An 8712-nucleotide genomic window follows, 5' to 3' on the forward strand; every position below is an offset into this window, starting at 1 on the left:
AAAAGGGATGGATAGATAGCAGATTCCAATATTAATTTGTCCTCAAAGTTTAATTATTCCTATATAAAACAAATATTAAGAATCGAGTTGATCCAGTAATAGGAATTCTCACAATGTCTGCCATATAGATAAATGACGCCGTATGCTTCAGAGTGGATATCATTCGTTGCCAACATCAAATCTATGAGTAAAAAGAATTCTTCTCGTATTTCTTTAACTGTAGAAAAACAATAGATCAAATTATCCTATCATAATTGCAAAAAACACAACCCAGCCACTGCACACATACTGTAATCGCAAATTCTTTCTCAGAAAAAAAAAAAAAAAAAAAAAAAAAAAAAAACATAACTAGAAGGCTAGTAAGGAGCTTGACACAAATCATATTCTTTTAGTTCTTCAGAATCCTCTTAAATTCTTCACTAAGACATACATATATTCCTATTACTAAGAAGAATAATTGAAAGGTGTGAAAGCTGCAAACCCATCACAACCAACTAAATATCTAGCATAATACCCAAAAAACATACCTCACCTTTGTTAAGTCGTCAAGTCTAGAAGCACCATCCGAATTGCTTCAATATTCCTTCAGGTCTACCGCTACAGACTGCAGCTGAGATCACAATAGCCAAAAAAGCTACAATTCCAAAAGCCAGATACCATATTTCTTCAATCATTGGCATACAGTTTCTTTTTCCTTAGAGATCTATATTCACTATCCTCAAGTACTCCATCATACTCAAACATCATTATATATTAGAGTACATCAGAATATTATTAATGAACACAACTATAAATCAATCCAAGAATGCTCAAAATTTTGTTCATTCGAATCTAGTAAATGTGGTACCGCATTTGTTCAATGCCAAACATTCATCACCTAAACTCATGATACCCAATATAAATCATTTTTGAGAAAAATATACAAGACTCTTGTAATGTGATCAAATAGATTATCGAATATCGCTGATTATAAGTATAACTTATTTTTATGTCACTTTATAATTTCCTTAATCCATAACACAGCTTAAGACTCATACAATGTCTTCTTCACAAATAAATCGCGCGCTTCTAGCAAGTGAAATACTAAGGTCTCACAAATCTTAATCATCCATCAATCATCTGCAAATTGTGCCTTTAAAGCTCTCAGTTCAATCATGATCTCATCCTGTAGGTTGTCTTGGATTTGGTAATAATTTCAGGAACTAGTCAATCATGAGACTCAGATCTCCATATCCGACTTGGCACAGCAATGTAAACCAAGGGGGAAACATCTCTGAAAACCGTCGAAACTATGGGGATATCCCTCAAATCCCATCGCCGCTGTAAGGCAGCCCTCACTATACATCATTGCTAAATATGGCACACACATTCCTTATTCATCAACGTCTTGCCTTTGACATGAGATCATTGTAGCAATAGAATTACTCGTTCAAACCTATATTATTAGCTCCTCCTGACTTGACACGTGGAAGACTAAAATCCTTGTCATATAATCAATAGTTGTAAAATAATGAGTGAGCCAATCCATCCTCTAGCATACATCAAACTTCTATAACTGTTCAGGGCAAGTAGGTCAACAAGCATGATCTACTGTCCTTACTGTATTGGACATGAACCACAATATCTGTCCATATTAATACATATCAGGACCTGCACCTCTCGTCATATAATCTATAGTTGTAAAATAGCGAGTGAGCCAATCCATCCCTAGCACTACATCGAACTTCTATAACTGTTTCAAAGAAGTAGGTCGGCAAGCATGATCTACTGTCCTTACTGTATTGGACATAACACACAATACTTCCACATGTAATACAGATCAGGAATCTGCACCTCTTGTACAATGTGACAATCCCCTATCCACTGTTCTATGCAGTAATATATGCATATGCTTGACTAATAAAAAAAAATATGATGCATCAGTATCAAATTAAAATTACACTCTAATGCCTTTAATTACAATGATACCTGCAACCATATGTGTCCCACCTCTCCGTAGCAAAAACGTCATCCCTCCTGCTGGGCACTTGTGTGTGGCTGATGTGGCCTTCCATAGATCACACATCTATTTGGCTGCCGCTGCTGCTACTACTGAGATTTACTAGACCTCCGGATCTAGAAGATACACGATCCTAACAATGAGATCATGGATACGTTGATGGTCTCCTTGAACTGGTCTGCCCCCCATCACCCTCTGTTGGTCAATTCCTATCTCGGCCCCGCTCCAACTCTTATGTAACACCGCTAAGACTTAGACTAGTCCTATATATGAGATATAATAGTGCTAAACTTCTTAACCCAACTACAATATTTTAGCAATGATTAGGCTTAAAAGGTTAGGAGAGTTAAGCGTTGTAGGACTAGAGTAGTTCTAGGATGGGTAACACCTTAAGAAGCGGTTGTAAGGGAAGAATAATTTTCGGATGGGTGACCCCGTGGGAAGTAGGGCGTCATAGTGGTATTAGAGCCAACCTACCTGAAGTATGAGATGATTCTCGACTGAGCTAGAGTTATACAGCAGGCAGAGTGCGACTCCCTATAAGGTCAACTGAGGCTAGCAAGACGAGACTCATATCGCCCGATGCTTGTGAGTGTGCCTGAGCCAGATAAGGATGTGAGGGTTTAAAGCGTGTAGAAATGTAACACCCCTAAGATTTGAAATAGTCCAATATATGAGAAATAATATTGCTAAACCTCTTAACTCGGCTATAGTATTTACAAAAAAAAATTTACATTTTAAAAATAATCTATCATATTCTATTTGAAGATATTTGCCATATCCTAACCCAATTTCAAATGGTTCCTGCCAACCATAATTATAGAATTCAAATTTTTATATATAAAATGAATATTTTTGTAAGTTTTTCAAATTCTAATGAAACCAAAATTTCAATATGTGTTTTAAACTAAAAGTAACTGAATTTGAATTCTCCTTTACTTCAAATTTAAAATTTAATTGATCTTCTTAAATTAAAATTTTTATTATTAATTCAAATTTGATATCCAAATTTAAATTTAAGCTAATGTTTAAACTCAAATTTTAGTTTTATAATTTTGTAAATTTAAATTTAAATTATATAATTAAATTTCAACTATGAATTCAAGAAGAAATAAAAATTTAAATTAAATAAGATTAAAATTAAAATATGTATTTGAAATTAAGTTCAAATTTGACTGTTGGTTGCAATCAGAAAGAAATTAATATAGCAACTAAATATTAGTAGATAATATTGATATAATCTAAAAATATTCACCTAAACAGAAAATATACATAATGATATATAGAGTTGGGCTAGAATACTATTGATAGCAAAAGACTTTTTTGGTTATCAAGTTTTTAGCCTTTGGATCAATTCATTTCATCATTTCTAACCATTGGATTAAATATTATAACCCAGTGGGGACTACTCAACCCTAGGGAGACCACTCAATCCTACGGGACTAATATCATCCTAACCCTACAATTTCTCATCCAAGGATTGAAAACTTGATAGTAAAAAAGATTTTTTACTATCAATAGTATCAATAGTCCGGCTGGGATACTATCGATAGCACCAAAGATTTGGTGCTATCAAGTTTTTCACCGTTAGATTTAATCTTTTGATTATTTTTACCCGTTAGATTATATTATTCAACCGACCACTCACTCAACCCTAGAGAGCCCACATCATCCTAACCACACATTTTTCAATCCAAGGGTTAAAAAACTAATAGCACCAATAGCTTGGTGCTATTGATAGGATTCCAGCTTCTCTCTCTCTCTCTCTCTCTCTCTCTCTCTCTCTCTCTCTCTCTCTATATATATATATATATAGAGTTTAGCTGGAATACTTTTAGAAGTATTAGCCAGTTAATACTTCCACTTTTTCTACCGCACGATCGCATCACGATTGGTGCGACAAGAAGCGGGACTTAACAAGACATTTGTTCGAACGGACGTCAACTTCTCCGTTTTCTACCCCATCCAAAAAGAAAAGAAGAAAGCAACAGAGTCTTTCCCTCTTCATGAACAGGAGAAAACCCTCTTCTCAGGTAAGTCCTTTCTCTCGCTCGCTCTCTTTGTATCATTCGCTCACTCATTGTCTTTCTCTCGCCCACTCTCATTGTCTCATTCGCTCACTCGCTTTCTTTCTCTTGCTCACTCGTTTTGTCTCGCTCACTTTCTTTTTCTCGCTTGCTCACTCTCTGGAATGTGTATGCCACTTTATGATTTCCAACCATGCCTTGCTCTCTTGCTCTCTAGCATGCACATGAGATCTTAGAGTTTCCATCAGTGCCCTATTTATGTCTAGGGTTTCATTGCAATAAGATTTTGTGGTTTGATTGAAATTATCTCTCAAACTTGTATTTGCATATTTTGTATTTCTTAGGGTATGCATTTTATATTTCTTAGGGTAAAAACTTATTTGGGTAGAAATATTTGCACATTTTATATTTCTTTGGGTAGGCATTTTATATTTCTTTAGGATAAAAGCTTACTTGGTTAGAAATTTTATAATATTATCCAAACTATTACATATATTAAAGGTTATTAATTAATTACACTGATAGAAATTGTCAAGCTAATTCTAGTATAGAAAATTATTTTTTATATATGATAATGTTCACATTAGCTGCCATCAAAGTAGAAAAATAATAAATTACTTATCTTTAATTGCAGGTCATCTTTTTGGTCAAGAAAAATGAGTACAGAAAATGAACAATCACATATAGTTTTATGCTACTGTGGCAAACAAGCAGTGATTAAGGCATCTCGTACATTCGCAAATCCCGGCAGACTCTTCTATGGTTGTGCTAATTATGGAAAGAAAGCAGATGTGAACTTTAGAAGCAACTATTGTCAATTCTTCAAGTGGTGTCAAGCAGAACCAAATAATATGGAATATTCTGATGCCATATCTTATGGAAGTTCATCCATTGGGACGCAAACAGATGTTTCTTCGAACTATACGAATGTCCAACCACTAGATGCTTCTTTGAACAATACAAATATCCAATTGCTAGGGGATGAGATAAAAGAGATGAGAGTCGAAATAAAAAACGGCTTATGGGAAATTAGGGTATATAATTTGTTTGTGTTGTGTGTATTGTTGGCTATATTATATGCAAAGGTGTGTATGTAAATTGTGATTCAGCTAGAGTATTTGATGAAGAAGGGCAACATGTACTTGTAGGAATATGGATGTCATGTACTTGGATGAACAACAGTACTAAGTAGTTGAATGTAATTTCATGAAACTTTAATATGACAAGCTTAACCGGTTAAACTTTGAAGTGTGGTATTGAAGTTTAGTTCTTGACTCATTTAGTACAGGTTAGCAATTAGTAACAGCAGATTCTTTTTTCATATTGTAAAGGTTTCATCAATGCTAACCCAGAAAGTGCAGATTCTTTTTCCATATTGTGTGCACTTCCTCTATGATTTTTTTTTCCCCTTGGTTATTGAAAAGTACTTTGTCAATAGAATTAAAAGGTAAAGGAATCATAAGATAAAATCCTAATAATTTTTCATCATTGATTTCTCAAAATTGCATACAAAAGGATAAGAGTTTTTGAAAAAAAAAGAAGAAGATTATCTCATCAAGTTGAACAAAATAGCACCGATAGTCAATTTGGCCAACAACTATTACTTTATATCATATTTACCAATTGCATAATAATTTGTTCTTGCACAACAATTAGGCAACAGCAGCAGCAAGAGAAAACAACAACACCTCTTGCCTATTTAGCAACAACAAAAGCAAAATCAATTTCAGCCTCCTTATAGAAATTGCTCCAAAATAAAGCATTAGCAACTCCTATCTTAGTTGCTTTCGTCAGCATATGCTTTGATATTCATATCCAATGATGAAACCTGTAGAAGGAGAAACTATTTAGGAACAATAGTTAAGTACTAGGAACATCCATAATATTAGAATCGAACAAGATCAAGTACCTCCTTGCAAGTTCGAATATTATGTCCCTGCTTGTGACAATTTTGACACGTCCTAGATTTCTTTGCTCACTTTTCGGCAGGGGGCTTGAATCTTTGTGGCTTTCTTTTTCCTTTACATTGTGATGATGGAGGGTCTTTCACCATGAGATCAAGTCCATCAATTTGTGGAATAGGAAGATGCGCTTCAACTTCGTCATCTTGTGATCCTTTTGAGGCTTGATTATATGAGATTATCTCATCAACAAGCTTATCGGCTTTTTCACATGCTAACTCAAATGACCCAAAACTTTGTGCACCTTCAAATATAATCTTTTGAGCTTTTTGAGTGAGTGCTTGGACTCTTAAAGCTTTTGCATGTGGATCATCACCCATGGCAACACGTTTCACTAATTGAATACTAGATGACCCTTTTTTCGCATCTTTAGTCCATCTTTTTAAAATATAATGCAAAGGAATTAAGTGCATTTTGATGTCAAGCATTACCCTTAGTACATGAGAACACAAAAGGCCAGCAAATTTAAACAATTTGCAATTACAAACTATCATTTTGTTTGGTATATCCACACTAACTTCATAAGACTGCACATGCTCGAGACGGTAATATAGGGTCAACAATTGTACTTACCTTATATAATGAATATTTCTCCAATTCTGATGATTCATATCTTGTACTTAGTCTCAATTGTGTCTTGAATTCTAGAAAATTAGCTTTCGTATATGCATCACGAGCTTGGATTTCGATAGGAGCATATGAACCATAAACTTGCTTCACCGCCGCTCGTTCTAAAATCTGCCTCGTCTTTCTTGTCATATCGCTTTCAAGCATTTGTGGAACTGAGTAACAAACTTGTATATAGAGGTATGCAGTCTACCCAAATCTTTGAACTGGCATTGATACTTTCACTACGTTGTGTTATACCCATATTGGAAAAAAACGTGTCTCTAAAATATGCAGGTGCCCACTGATATCGATTATTCCACATTACTTGAATGTGATTGTTATCTTGCAATCCAATATTTTCAACTATTGTACTCCATCCTATTTCGAATTCTTCAGCTATTATACTATTGTTAATACATGAAAGTAAATCGTCTTAAAGCCTTCTCTTGTGCTATAGAGTAAACTAAAATGTTCCTTTGCCTTTCGCATAACATGCCATAGGCAACATCTATGCACAGTGTTTGGAAAAACCTGCTGAATTGCTTTTCTCATGGCTGGGTCCTGATCGGTGATAATAGCTTTAGGATGTTGACCGAACATTGCTTCTAGCCATGTCTGAAATAGCCAACAAAATGTGTTGGCGGTTTCATCTCTAATAAGAGCACACCAAAGAAAATTGATTGTCTGTGATGATTCACTCCAATAAAAGGCGCGAAGGGCCTACTATATTTGTTGGTCATATATGTAGTGTCGAAAGTAACTGACATCGCCAAAATTTTGATATGCAATCCTTGATCTACCATCAATCCAAAACAAATTTTGGTGCCATACTTTGCTCGTCTACCTCAAGAGCATAGAAGAACAATGAATCTCTCGCTTGCAACTCACGGAAGTAGTTAATATAGTAGTTGACACATCAACACCAATCAACCTCCTATTGCTCTCAGAAACTTGATTGCTTAGGTCTTTCCTTATGAAATGAATATTATGTGCCCCACTTCCCTCGCAGCCATAAATGACATTATTTGAGTAGTCGAAATATTTTGTTCACTAAGCAAACTAATCATCTCTTTTGGTCATGTGTTATAAAACGATGCGATCGAAAGAACCGTGACTTACGAAGGACTAACAATCAAAGTGTGATATGCTCTTTATGAAAGGTCAGTTATTGTCCACCTGCCATCTTCTATCATTTAACTCGCATTTGCGCCTTGCAACCCGCCTTGTATATTGCATCTTTTTTTGCGGTGTACCCTTACTCCCTGCTTGCCTCCACCTCGCGGTTTGAAAATAACCTGCTCTAGAACAAGTTAGTTGTAATGCTGTGACCAAATTTTCTTTCTTTCTTGCTTTGTAGTGGCTTGCTTTCTTATACTGAAACCATTTTTGTATGCATATACATTATAAAACCTATTTGCTTCTTCTACAGCTTTGAACTCTTTACCTACATGTGGCTCCTCATTGGATGATCCATGGCCTCTACTGTGGCTGCACTAAAATCATCTTGGTCATGTTGGCAATTTCAAATAGTGAGCATCCTACGTCTTCTAAGTTAGCTATTGATGTTTTAACTTGTACATGTTCAACTCCAACTTCTAAGTAGTCTACACACATTGTATCTGTTCCTTAAGCACTTTGATCATCTAAATCAACTGAATTGTATGAATCAGAATCATTTGCATTATCCATTTTTCTACATGAAAACATTTCAAGATAAATTAAAAATGAGGGAAAGCAACCAAAATAGAGACAAGCGATCTTATTTTAGTATTGCAAATAAATTATAAACAACAGTAATATTTTGTAACCTTGAGATACTATACCAAGAATCCAAATTTGAAGAAAGCAACAAACAGACTCTATGAGATATAATCTACTAATATTGACTGTAACAGAAGAAGCAATATGCTAATTAAAATATTGAATAAACTATCTTAAATAATAAGTCCAATTAAAATAACAAGTATGTAAGCCAAATCAAAATAACTCAATGTACTAGGCACTTACAGCTTGTATCATTTAAATATTCAAGTAAATTATACATATTAATATAAATAAAGGGACACAACCCTTATCTTTCCCGCGCCCAAAATAATTAGAAAAGAATCGAAACCAG

General features: G+C 34.6%; 1 long non-coding RNA gene across 1 annotated transcript; it reads right to left on the bottom strand.

Moving 5' to 3' along the window:
- On the bottom strand, positions 5608-6716 carry LOC109720597. The gene is made up of 2 exons (XR_002218993.1): positions 5936-6716; positions 5608-5854 (listed from the first exon to the last, which is right to left on the bottom strand). It is a non-coding gene; the product is annotated as an uncharacterized LOC109720597 (long non-coding RNA).

The sequence above is a fragment of the Ananas comosus genome, linkage group 14 (genome assembly GCF_001540865.1).
Source record: "Ananas comosus cultivar F153 linkage group 14, ASM154086v1, whole genome shotgun sequence".
NCBI classification, from domain to species: Eukaryota; Viridiplantae; Streptophyta; class Magnoliopsida; order Poales; family Bromeliaceae; genus Ananas; species Ananas comosus.